We start from the raw sequence: 13,863 nt of genomic DNA, 5'->3' as shown, positions 1-13,863 counted from the left end.
TTTATCAGGGGTGACCATCAGTATCTGGGGGAACGTTTGTTCACCAGAGCGCCCCAAGGGATGACGACTAGGTCGAATGGTCATAAACTACTACAAGACCGTTTCAGGCTGGGCATAAGGAAGAATTTCTTTACTGTCCGAGCCCCCAAGGTCTGGAACAGCCTGCCACCGGAGGTGGTTCAAGCGCCTACATTGAACACCTTCAAGAGCAAACTGGATGCTCATCTTGCTGGGATCCTATGAACCCAGCTGACTTCCTGCCCTTTGGGCAGGTGGCTGGACTCGATGATCTTCCGAGGTCCCTTCCAGTCCTAATGTCTATGAAATCTATGAAATCTATGAAAATAATTAAAGGAAAGCCACACTTAAAAAGGAGCTGATATCTAACCCACTGGACAAGAGAAAAGAAAACAGTGTTTTCAAATGAGGAATGGACCCATCTTGGTAAACAGACCAGTGGCAAGAATCTATATATAAATCCCAAAGAAAAAACCCGTACGATTTGTATTCATAAAACATGTTTATGCCTGAGAGAATATATAAAAGTAATGGTATACAACTACAGTTTAATCAAAAGCAAGACACATCAGTATACACTGTAATGCTTAAAATATATCACAAACTGTTTAAGATTGTAAATGGTTACCAAATACAGCTATCGCTTTAAAATTACACGCGTAGACTTAACAAGAAACACAAGAAGTTCTTGATACCTGCCAAAATGCAAGATTGAACAAAAAACACCTGATATCATTCAAGAGGCTGAATGCCATGTCCTGCTTTAGATGCCTCTTATCAGCTCTTGCAGGAGACATATAGACACCAGAATTAGATTCCTGACAGGCAAATACAAGGGAAAAATAATTTTTTAAATATATAATTTAAAACTATTTTTAGAAATATTTCTAAGATGTATTTTATTAGCAGTATGTGCTTTTTTCCAAGGAGATTAAAAGATGCAGATACCAAAATCCCATTGAATTTCAATGTGATTTAGCCTTCCAACTCACTTCGGCTCCATTTGAAAATCCTGCCCTATCACTGATTTTGATGATTTAAGCCTTTAAAACATAAACAGAAATTGAGATTTGGTGGCAAATTGTGTCAGGCTGCTGACAAACATGAATCATGGCATCAGCTGACAGGCAGTAGGCTGCGTTGGTCAGGAACAGGTGTTTCCTTACTGTAAAGACTGGCTCCATTAATAACAGGTCTGACACTAGGGTGGACAGCTATCAAGTAAAGTTTGTATGGTCAGCTTATCTATTATCCTGTTGACAATACACTATGGCAAAGGTATCAAACATCAATTGGGCCCATGGACTGGCCCCTCGTTGCCAGATCCAGCACACAGGGCTGGTCCAGTGTGGGCACTGGCTCCATGCAGCACACAGCCACCCTAGCCCCAGCCCTGGATCTAGCCCCATGCACGGCATGCTCCATGTGGTGCATGTGCTGGGTCAAGCACATGGGGCTAGTCTGTGGGCCTGATCCAGACAAGTCCCAGATCCAGTGTGCAGAGCTAGTCCAGCACAGGTGCTGCAGGCAGTGTGTTCCCCAGACTACTCTCCATGTGCTATGTACAGCAGGCTCCCCAGACCAGCCCTGTGCGCTGCCTCAGTCCCAGCACAGAACACTTGGGGCTGGTCAGGGGTGCTTGCTGCGTATGTTGCCCATGACAAACTGCTCCTGCATGCTGAATCTGGCACACATGCCTGATCTGTGGTCCTGATTCAGACTGGCCCAGATCCAGAGTGCAGGGCCAGTCTAGTTCAGGCACTGCATGCAATGCATGCCCCAGATTGGCCCTGTTTGCTGCAATATACATGGCAGCTCCAGCCCCTGTGCCACATGCAGTCAAGGCCAGAGAGGCTCCATATATTGCACGAAGGGCTAATGCCAGTGTGTGCTGTATGTGGCACCCAGGGCTAGTCTGAGGCCCACAGCCAGCAGGTGTGCTGCTTTTAACACCCCTGCACTATGGTATGCCATCATAATGCTTCCATTTTACCTCCAGGGAACAGAGATTACACTAGGTGCATGCATGCTTTAAGGGGAGGCTATTTTACAGGATTAAAGTCTTCTAAATGGGGGGTGAAAATAGTATAGGAACAATAGCTCAGTATAAAGCAGGGTACCTGAAGTCTTCAGAACCTAAAGCAAATAAAGCAGCAGGGCAAGGGGGCTTACTAAAATATTATGCAAGTAGTGTGCCTCTAAGTCTGACCTTCCAATAAGGAATACTTCCAGGATCAGGTCATCTTCTGGTATAAATTCCTATAGCTCCATTGACTTAATTGGAGTGAACCAGATTTACGTCAGCTGAAGACCTGATCAGAGTATTTAGGAAATTCCAACTTGAATATAATTACTTATATGTTTGGGATACACTAATGTAGTGACTTCTGTAACAGCCTGACTTCATGCCAAGTACATGGTAGTGTCAATTTGCTTCATCTGTTTATAAAAAAAGAACCAGAAAATATTTTAAAGGCCCTGTATGTTAGGTCTGGTGACTAATTCAGTAATTCACAAAGTGGATTTTTTGTAGTTCTCAGAATTAAATGTGAGACAAATGATGCTTTATTAGTCACCCATTGCACAGACATTCGAAGTGTCAGATACCAAACTGTATCAGTGCATAGTCAGATGAAGGTCATCTGTCAAAGTGCTGTGGTTTTTATTCAATATTACATCATTATTTTGGTGAAGTAGTAATTGGGAAGATCCTATGTTTATAATTCATTGTTCAGAGCATCAGATAATCAGAAAAAAAATCAGAATTAACAAGGGCAATTTAGCATTGGTCAAATGTGACTTTGGTAAGCTTTAAATAACATCTTATATAAAAATCACATCCCAGTCCAGAGCCTGTCTTTATTGCATTTCTGCTAGTATACAGAGAAAATATATATTTAGATAACTTTGAAGCAAATTAAACAAGCAGAGCAAGGCAACAACAAGACATATGTCTAGCCTTGCCAATGTTCATAACAAGCTTAAAAAATGATCCTCAAAAATAAGAGTGGACAGGGTCAAGGAATTTTAAACTAAACACATCTATGTTTCTTATCAGGAAATATAGATTTTAAATCAATTTTTCAGAATTTTTCAGGCTGTATAAAGTTCAGAGAATTTTTCAGGCTGTATAAAGTTCTGCAGCATTTCTCTCCACAGAAACACCAAAAGGGAGTTGTAAGGGTGCTAGGTGGTCTTAGATAAGTGATGCAGAAGGAAAGCAGTTATCAGGTATAGGTAGACAACAACAACCGCCTGTAGCAATAAAAGTCCAGCTGCTTATTTCTCCACAAACTTTCCTTTGGAGTTTTAGAGGTCAGGGATCAAACAATTATATCCCCAAACCCTCACTCTGACCTTCAATGAGCACCCAGCCTTTGCCAGGGGAACAGCCTTACACTCTGCTTCAGTACAAGGTTTCACTTGGATGAGAATGGAATTAAGCAAGCATAAGCTATGCCAGAAAAAAGTCATGATTGCATTATAATGAACCAACAATTCCAAACTGAAGCAAGTACAATAAATCCTCTGTGCTGGCTCATAAGTAGCGGTGAAAGAACAAAGCCTTAATAAAGGCCATGTGAAGATCAGCAATTACTTGGCATCTTCCTGCACTTAAAAAAAAAAAATCACTATTTATCCCAAACTCCATACTTATGACAACACTTTAAAAAAAACCATTAAGATCAATCTTTTCAAATTCTCATTTAGCATAACTAAGAATTATGGTGGTTAGTAAAAGCTGTGATAAAGAGAGATAAATCACAATTTATTTTATTTTAAATTCCAAAGTATTAGACTTGAAAATTAAGAATTGTTGTTGTCAATAAGAAGTGTTCACATATTTAAAAGAGGAAGAAAGGAAGGAAGTAGTGGAAAGCTTATAGGGGTATAGTAAGATGATGTGTTCAGTGTATTCAGCAGCACTGCCAGCTTTCATGCAGTCAGGTGTATGTGCTTTTATCCTGACTTGACAGGACTGCCTTAAGTAGCTCAGACTCCATGTTTATGCACCCATAGCCTCTATGCTAGTAAAGTGGTTTGTCTTCAGTGATATAGATAGCTTTCCACATGGGGTACTCAAGAACTATAAGCATCTGGCCGCTGTTACTACTAACTTTGGCCAGACGTAAACTGCTTATTTAGAGCAGTGATTCTAAAACCCTTCTGTATCAGTAATACTCTACTCTGTCTCCTGAAATCCTCTTCCCATCTCACTAGTATCAGCCCAACAAACAGTTACCACTGGGGAAAGAAAAGATTAGTTTAAAACTCCCAACACTTGTTCATGATTCTCCTGAGTCTTTCCTATGCTGAGAACCCTTGACGTGGAGGAAATGTGCAGCCTTGTCTGTTCTGATTCTGTTAGCTGAAGCTGTCCTTCACGCTGCCACCATGTAGCACGTATCAATTTAGAACGGTCCTGGGTATGACCATTCTAAACTTCATCTGACTGGAGCGCCTGGTTGCAACATGGCAGGGTAGCTCCTATAAAATACCGCAATGTTGCAACCTCCAAGCTAAGGCAAGTATAGGGTGCCTCAAAACCCTAGCCTCCACTTCTTGTGGGTACTCCTTGGTTACAGAAAAGCTAAGAGACATTACTCTGACAGAAATGTGCCCTAGTTGAGGCTTAGGTAGTCAGCAGCAGTTCTTACCTATTGCTCTCAGGAACTACAACCGTTGAGGCACTGAACATCTTGACTTGATCTAGCCTTTGGATTCTCTCTCAATGGTCTAAACGGAGGGATATAGATCCTGCGCAACCTCCACTCCGCCATACTCTTGTCTAGGCATATATATCGAAGGTACTGGCGTGAGGTTTTCAGGACTCCGTATAAGCAGATTCATCATCAGGCACCCAACTATATGTCTTAGGCATATACCATGATCCAGAGGACTAACGGTTGCCTATTACATCCTTGGGACTGTGGACATCCTTGCTTTTCACTCCATGATATACTGCTTACATCAGAGTTGGCAAAGGGGGCAATACTGCAGCCTTGTACTAGGGCTGTGCGGAGCTTTGGTCTCCGATTTGATTCAGAGGAGATTCAGCCCAATTCGGTGACTGAATCTCCAAATCCGAATCGAATCAGACAACCCTTGAATCCCTCCGAATCAAATCGGAACCCTCTGAATCAATTAGAAGAGTTTTGGAAAGATTTGGAGATTTGGACATAAACACAACTTTAAATGTTTTTTCTACATACCTCTAGATAGCAAGTGACTTGTGAATGCTGTGATGCTGGGGTGCATGGAGTATCCCACAGAAGGATGGGGGGCTCTCCAGTGCGCTCGGCAGCAGACCCAGAAGTGGACCAGAAGCACTTTCGGTCCACTTCTGGGTTTGCTGGGGAGTGCACTGGCTGGCTTCCTGTGCCCCCCTGAATTGGCGACTGGTGCCTCCTGGGTATGGGGGGGGGCACCCAGGGTCATCCCCCCCATGGCCGATCACTGAGCGCGGCGGGGGGGTGGGTGTGGCTCCCCAGTGTGCTCCCCAGCAGTGGACCAGAAATACTTCTGATCCACTTCTGGGTTTGTTGCCAAGCACATGGGGGGGCCCCCTGCACTCCTATGGGACGCTCCACGCGCCTCAGCATCGCAGCGGTCACAAGCCACACTGGTACCTCAAGGTATGTAGAAAAAACATTTAAAGCTGTGTCTGTATCCAAATTGCTGATTCTCTGAATCAGCATCAAATCTTCAGATTTGGATTTGGCCAAATCAAATCAGGGACAGTGATCCAGATCAATGAATCGAATCACTGTCCCTGATTCGGGCCGAATCCAAATCAAATCGAATAGGGCCCGCTTCGCACAACCCTACCCTGTACTAGCTGAGAGTGCCAACATAGCTGGGAAGAAATAGTGGTTTCCAGTTCATTAGTGGTGCTATAGAAGCTCAAGGGGGTCAGAAACACACCAGAGAATCTGTCCCTGAAATGTTTTCTTTTCCTAAATATTCATAGTGCCCAACCTGAAGCACTGGTAGCATCTTTGTAGATGAGGCACTGACAGCCACTAGCACTCAGATCTTTGGGTTAGACAACACAGTGATGAATGCAACTGTGGATGTGGATACTTTGTCTGTACTGGAGCTCCCACTGGTAGAGAGGTTAATTTTTAGTTAAGCTAAATGAGAATTTGAAAAGATTGATCTTAATGCTTTTTTTAAAGTGTTGTTGTCATAAGTATGGAGTTCGGGATAAATAATGATTTTTTTTTTTTTTTAAAGTGCAGAAAGATGCCAAGTAATTGCCTATCTTAGATTTATAATGAAATCGAACACTGCTTAGCTTAAATCTGACTACAATTACAAACCGACATATCTTTTAATTATGCATAATTTCTTAAATGCAATGTATGTAAGATAAAAAGAATTAGTCTACATCCACAGTTTATAATTTTCTATGACTACCTACTGGGTTTGTAATTAACATACAGTGCATATTTCTATAATCTTACAATTGCCCTCCGTAAAGTGGTTGGAGTGTATATTCCATGTGCATAACCTATCTAGAGTATATCACGTGCATATTTCTTTTGTCTCAAGATCCCTTCCCAGATCCCAGTTGGAGAGTGATATAAACAAACAAGAAATAATCCAAATATCAGTCCTTATTTCTCTATGCATATTTATTTCTAAAGCATGTTCAAGAATCTTCTCTTATGCACAAGTGATTCTAACTTCTCTTCCTCTGCCTGGGCATGTCTTTGCTGGATTTCAGCTTTGAAGAGTGCACTGCCAGCTTAGCCTGTTATTGCAAGGTAATTTATAGTGCATAATCACAGGTCAAAAGGGGCTAAAGAATTGTAATAGGTGTTCTTGCATTACCAACTCTGGTGAATTTTTAAAATTTTGCTTACTTTGTCTCTTTCACCACACATTAGCCCAGTGGGGTCCATGCCCTCCCCAACTGCCACTCCAGTCCCCTACTGCTTAATCTGTCATTGCACTCTGCGTCCTATACTGTACTTCCTGCCCAATCATCTGCTTAGCTTTCTGCTCCCCCCCCCCCCCCCCCCGCCACTGTGCTGCTTTTCTCCTCTCCCATCTGCCCTGTGCCACACACAGAGGATGCCTGTTCCACTTGGGGCTGTCCATCCCTGCCATAGCTAGTGCAATATTTTGAATTCTATCTTCCCCTTAAAATAAATACATTTAATACATGTGAAATATGTTAGAATTTAAAACACAATTTAACTATAGGCAGGTACAGTCTGGGCAAAAGCAAGTCAGCCTCCCTTACTGCTCTGCCAACATGTCCCAAATTCTGATGTGGAAGGTTTGTCTCAAGGTATCAGAGGGGCTACCTTGCAGTTTCTCAATACATTGTTGTACTGTGATCACCACAATAAGGTTATGAATACAGCTGGGGTCTCTGCTGTAATATAATAGCTAATGATGATGGTAATAATGGGAATACACTAGATACATATTAGGCAGATTTTGTGATTGTGCTTAAACATTCCCACTGGGTGAAGAACAAGAACTTAATAGCCAACTGTTAATGAGTTTATTATAGCCACATATCCCAGTTTGTAAAAGCAACTTGTATAAGAGCTAATGCTTCAGAGGACCCCACAAAAGAAACAGTAAAGCAGTCTTACAAGAACACTTGCTGTTTAACTTAGAGAGAAAATTAGGAAGATGTAGATCAAGAGTCAAGTTACACATTTTGGAACATCTTAGGTTTGAAGTAGGTGCCATTCTTAACAGGATAATCATACATTCCTTCCATTTGGTTTATCATGGTATGAAATGCTGTCCTTTTTCAGCTGTGCTGATCCAGAGATTGGTAGTAGGCCAGGTTCTCCTCTGTAGAGGCCTGCAGTTTGACATAAATGTCAGGATAGAGAAACCCAACGGTCAAAAGAGAACAGCAAAGCCTGCACAACAGATGATATTTCTATATCCCCCAACTTGGAGTTTTTGAGAAGACCAACAGACCAAAGCTAAAGTTATTAAACCTGCAAAACCAATATGTGGACCAGTTTTAAAATATGGGCACCTTTTAGGAAGGGGCATCCAATTACAACTCAATTTGATATGCACTAACACCAGCAAAAGCCTCCATAAACAGGGTTTTATGTTCTGCTCAAGCACTAATGAAAATTAGACTTGCATTCAGAAGACAGACTGACCCAGAGATGGCTCTGTTCATCTCCACTAGTGGTGCTCAACATTTTTGCCTGGTAGACCAGATGGGTAGTGCCCAGCCCATCTGCAGGCCAGGTCTGGCTGGTGGCCTAGATACAGTGCCTGGAATAAGCGTGGTAGGGCTCCATCTGGCTTCGCAGAGGGAGGGTGGGGGGCAGCCCAGCACCAATCCAGCTGTGCGGGGGAAGAGAGTTTGGCTTGGTTTTTCTGGCTGCACTGCACAGGTGGAAGTGGGCATGGCCTGGCCCAGATTCAGCCACGCGGAGCAGGTATAGCCTGGCCCCAAACCAGCCATGTGGCCTAGTCTCAACCTGCTGTGTAGGGAGAGAGGTGGCAACGTGGCTCCATCTTGCCACATGGGGCTTGGGAATGTGGCAGTGGGGGTAGGGTGGCAGTATTGCCACTGCTTCCCTGCTACCAAATTCCCTGATCCAAAAGGAGCCCCACAGGAGGCCAGATGCCATGGCCCTGCGGGCTGCATTTCATCCATGGGCCGGAGGTTGAGCACCACCAAACTATAGAATGCAGCAGCCTGCTTTGACCTCAGTATGTTAAAATACTTTCAACCGAGTTGTTGAGCTTCCGAAGTCAAATAATACCAAATGTTGCTCAATCTTTTCTTGTAAAACAATGATGCAAAAAGAGTAGTGGTACTAATAGGTCACACTGAGAAACAGGAGTTGTTAAAAAAGACTGAGCTATAGCAACCAAAGAGTTATGATCTGACCGTTTATGTATTTAGTTCATACTTTAAAGTTTACCCAATGCCTTGTAAGTGTCTATATGTTCCTGAAATATTTGCATAGCAAATAGAGACAGAGCAGCAATTCAGAGGGAGATCTGATGTGCCTTCCAGTTCCCCCTAGTCTTTTTAAAGACAGTACAGCTTCTGTGGCTGAACGCACAGTGTTCAACAGTCATCTGACATTGGTAAACTATTAAATTTTCACGTAACAGCTATTCTTGAGAGATTAACCATGTGACATTGAAGACAGTGTTAAAAGCCACCAAAACACAAAGGCTTCTTCACAAAGCAATCAATCCCACAGAGAGTGCACTGGAGTTGTCATGAGGGAGAGGAGGCTGTGACAGTTTCTTAACTGTTGATTTTTTAATGTCTTTTGTAAAATGGGGTTTGGGAAAGAGATGGTAAAATCTTTTATCTGTCCTTACTATATTTGGTTTCCATAGAGCATGTTGGAGGTATTGTAGAGCTTTCACAGTGCAGCTGTGTTGTGGATAGGGAGGTAGCATCACAATTACATACCTCCAACTATAATCATAGCAACACTCCCGACTGGACACTGGGCTACTAGGAAACACTGTGAAATGGTGCTGGCTGGTGGTCTGTGCATTTGGGCTGTACCCCCCCAATAAACTTTAAAAGAACTCACATAAACATTGCAAGCATGAAAGTAGTTAAAGATGGAAGCTTTCCCACTGGCCTTCTTAGTATCTACACAAAACTTGGGCACACTTTTTGCACACAAACTATACATTTTAGTTATAAAGACATATTTACATCTATTTGCAACTGGGGCTGCAATACTCACATTCCTGTATAAACAAAAAGGCTTTTTCTTAAAGAGTCTCCAATACAAGCGAGAGGAGTAAAATTGCACATGGAAAAACAAAAAGAAAACAATAAACCTCAGCACATACAATCTACTTGCACATAAAAATGAAGCCAGGGTGCAGCAGCTTTGAAGAAAGGCCTTAAAGTGGAAAAGTCTAAATAATTTGATAATAGTCACAGGAAATGGAACATTCGGAGTCTAGCATACTATGGCAAAAAGCAGGGAATTTAATACGGACCATAAAAAAATACTGCATCTAATTATCTTGCATGGCTGTATACCAAACACATTTGTTTCCTTCCACCACTGTTGTTGTAGATTTTAAATCAGCAGAATTTTTTAAGATGCATTTCTTTCCAGGAGAGTAATTATGCTAAACAGTTTTAAACTTATCATTCACAAATTCTTATAGTGATATATTTTTGGTAAACATTTGTGTCCTTATTTCTAGTCATTTCCATATGAAATAAAGTGGTATTTTTAATATTTCTATAGCCTCAGAGTGCTTGTACATGTAAACTTTGTGGTCCCTTTCTGAAGCAGGTACTAGCCTTAATTTTAGAAACTGGGAAACTGAAACACAGAGATGTTAAAGTAGAAATTGAAGCCAACAGGAGTTTTATTAACAGACTTGAATGGGGGCAGGGTTAGGCTAACTCTCCAAATTGAGAGCATTTGAAAATCCTATACTACATGATTTAGAATCTAACAGCAAGTGAGCAAGTGGAATAGAAATGTCTGAATGCTGGACTATTCACCCTCTCCTCTGCAATTTGTGGGAGCAAAGGCAGACACTCTTCCCATACATTATTCAGATAGAAATGTTATCTTTTTGTTCTCACATTTCAGAGACTCCTACAGCTAATGGCAAACTGTATGAGAAATGAACCAGACTGGCCAGAAGACAGACCAAGAAAGGTAATTTTTCAGTTTCTAATAACAAAACTAATACTGAGTTTCAGAAGAATGTTTTATTTCACCATTAATCAGCAATTGTGATGTCTATTGACTTTGTTCACATTATTGCCGACTTGAAATAAAATCCAAGATGGGAATGATATGAACAAACAGCACAGGCAAGCTAAAGCTGCTGTTTCATTTGTCATGTAGGCACCTGAATTAATTTTATGTTGGTAATTTGACTTCCAGGTTTTACATGCCCTTGACCAGGCTGCAGGTTATTTACCCTGAGACAGTAAATAAAAGGTACCCAAAATAACTTACAAAGGGCTGAAAGCTCAACTCCTTGGAAGATTAAATTTGTCTGAAAGACGGTTAAATCAGTGTAATTCTCTGCAATAGTTTATCCTTATATTTATCAAGTTTCCCCATTACAACTAGGGCCAATGTATTTGAGTTACCTTTTTTGAATATGTATTTTACCCTGTACAAAATATCACACTCTGGACTTTTGATGGGGATGCCAGGTCAGCCTTCATTACTGGTTAAGAGCCACTGACTGAGGGGCCAAGACACTACATTAGGATTCTGACACTGGGTTCTATTCCCAGTTCTGCCACTGGGCTACAGTATAGCCTTGGACGAATCACTTTACCTCTCCACACCTCAGCTTCCTCCTGTGAAACAGGACCTCTTTTGCAAAGCACTTTGATATCTACATATGAAAAGTGCTATAAAAGGCAGGTGCTATATTATCCTATTCACTAGAAAAACTCTACATAATAGGGATTAGAAGATCATTCTTACTAAAATGAATCTTCCCCCCACAATCCCCAAGGAACTCATGGGAGGGAAGTGGGGAAAGTCCAGGAGTTGATAAATCTTAGTTCTTGTTTTATCTTTCTACCTGGCATGGCATAGTTGTAAGTCTACACAGTAGGTATGGCTCATTCATCATACAGCTACTTGGAGATCAAGGGGTTAGAAGGCTTAGAGCAGACTGCATAGACTTTACACTTGAAGGATCATCATCAGTTTCAAAAAGAACTCTTCCAAGGAATGTCTTGAGATGAAATTAATAGAACTCCTGTTCCTGACCTTAGTTACATTGTGTTGTGTTTACATGGAGGAGCCTGTGTGATGTTGTCACTTTTGCAAACTTCTCCCACTCGGAGTGGATTTGTCCATTCCATAATGCAGGCTGCTTGGGGGTCTGTGCTCTCAAAATACAAGGAACACAGAAAACAACTGTATGCATACAAGAGTCAAAGAACTTCAAGGAACTATTAGAGAGAAAACAGTATCTGCCACACATTATGTGAAACTATTAGTTTGCCCAGCAGCGAACTCTAGTGGATGAAATTATAATCATAAATAAGAGAATAATCCAGTTCATGTTTCAGAGAACAATCTTGTTTACTAGCCAAATCTAGTATTTGTCTACCCTTGCTAAGAAAACTATTTAAAAATTACTGTCTGGCTGATATTTAGCAAATTTTTAACACCTGATACAGTACTCTCATATCTATCATAATCACATATTTACCATCAACAGTGCCCATACAATAAAGTAGAAAGCAAGATCTGAAAGAAAAGGAAATAAAAACAAGACAACCAAAGCAGATCATTCCAAGATAAAAAGTTTATTGTACTAAGCTTTCAAATGGGTAACTGTTTGCAATCCTTAAACAAATACAGTACATGTGTAACGGGCTAGTCTGGTAGGTCCTAGTAGAAAATGGAATGCAATTCCCTTAGTAATTATTATTCATAAATTAGTCAAGACAGTTAAATTTAGGACCTGATCTGAAATACATAAGAAAACAAAAAATATCCTTATTATTGGGCATAGCGTCTTGAATGGCACAACTATGCATAAGAGTAGGTATAGTGCTCACAGTCAGGCCATAATTTTGAGTCCTGGTAGACATATCGCAGTCATATCTTTACTAGTAAGTATTAATGAAAAAAGTGTCAAGCCAAAAGTTTTCAAGCTCTAAAATGCAAATACAAATGTTGGAATAACTTCCTACAGAAATGAAAACAAGATAAATTCATTAATTGCAGGAAGCATTTTATTGGGGGAAATATAAGAAAAAGGGAGTGGAATTGTAGATTTAAGAAAATGATTCAACAAACAAACCTTCTGCTGGCTGTCACTGGATGAGCTTGTATAAAAAAAATCCAAATCCTAATTTAAAAAAAAAATTGGAGAAATGAGTATAAGAATAAAGGAAATCAACTTATATTATATATATAATTAATTAATCACATTTAACTTATATAGCCCTTTATGTATCTTATAAAATTTTAGTTTTCTATATAATGAATGTAAAAAAAATATATAAAGGCAAAGCCCCCAATGTGGCATTTATAACAAAGTACTTTACCATAAGGAGACCCACTGTGAGTTATGATATAACAAGGAGTGAATGCTTCATATGTGCGTTATGTCAGTTATTTCAATCTTAAAATGCCCTTTACGTAGTCTTGAGCAGAAATAATAATCTCTCTCAGATCTGTTTGATCAGTGATTCCCACCCCAGTGCTAAGTGCAGTGAAAGAGAAGGCAAAAAACCACAACGAAATGAGCCTTTACAGCCCTGAATATTTTCTAAGACATTCACATGATCTGCTAAAAAAAATAATGTAGAGCAATACAGTGTGATAGAAGTACATAAAATGTCACCCTGTGATGAATTATCTTTCTGTTTAAACAAAGCTGCCTTAATGCTCTCTTATTCCAGAGTCATAAACATCCAGGATACATAATGCACTTTAAGAGAGGATGACAATTATTCTTAGGCATCCACTTTGTCTTACTGAATGACATCTTAAAACTTCATGCTGAAAACTTTCGTGGTCTGTAAACAATGTAACCAGTCCCAAATTTGCCTGAGGACTAGGAGTGTGTATTCAAACTAGCCAGATACTTCTCAAAATGGTGCAATGTTAACTCCATCAGTTTCTAAGCTGATTTTATTTCCCAGGCCCCAGTGAAAGGTTCTCCTTTGATGAGCCTAGCCCTTGATCTGTCCATTAAGACTACATTTAAATAAAATAAAATCATGGGCTAGAAAGATCCATTTATCTACCTCTTCATCCACCAGAATCTTTTTAAAAAAGATATTTCAGTGGTACCCAGATAGTTTTGCAACACACCTCTCTCCATTGAGAGGTCAAATTAACCTTCTGGTTAATCATT

The sequence above is a fragment of the Alligator sinensis genome, unplaced genomic scaffold (assembly GCF_000455745.1).
Source record: "Alligator sinensis unplaced genomic scaffold, ASM45574v1 scaffold181_2, whole genome shotgun sequence".
NCBI classification, from domain to species: domain Eukaryota; kingdom Metazoa; phylum Chordata; order Crocodylia; family Alligatoridae; genus Alligator; species Alligator sinensis.
Note: the sequence above shows the minus strand (reverse complement) of the source record.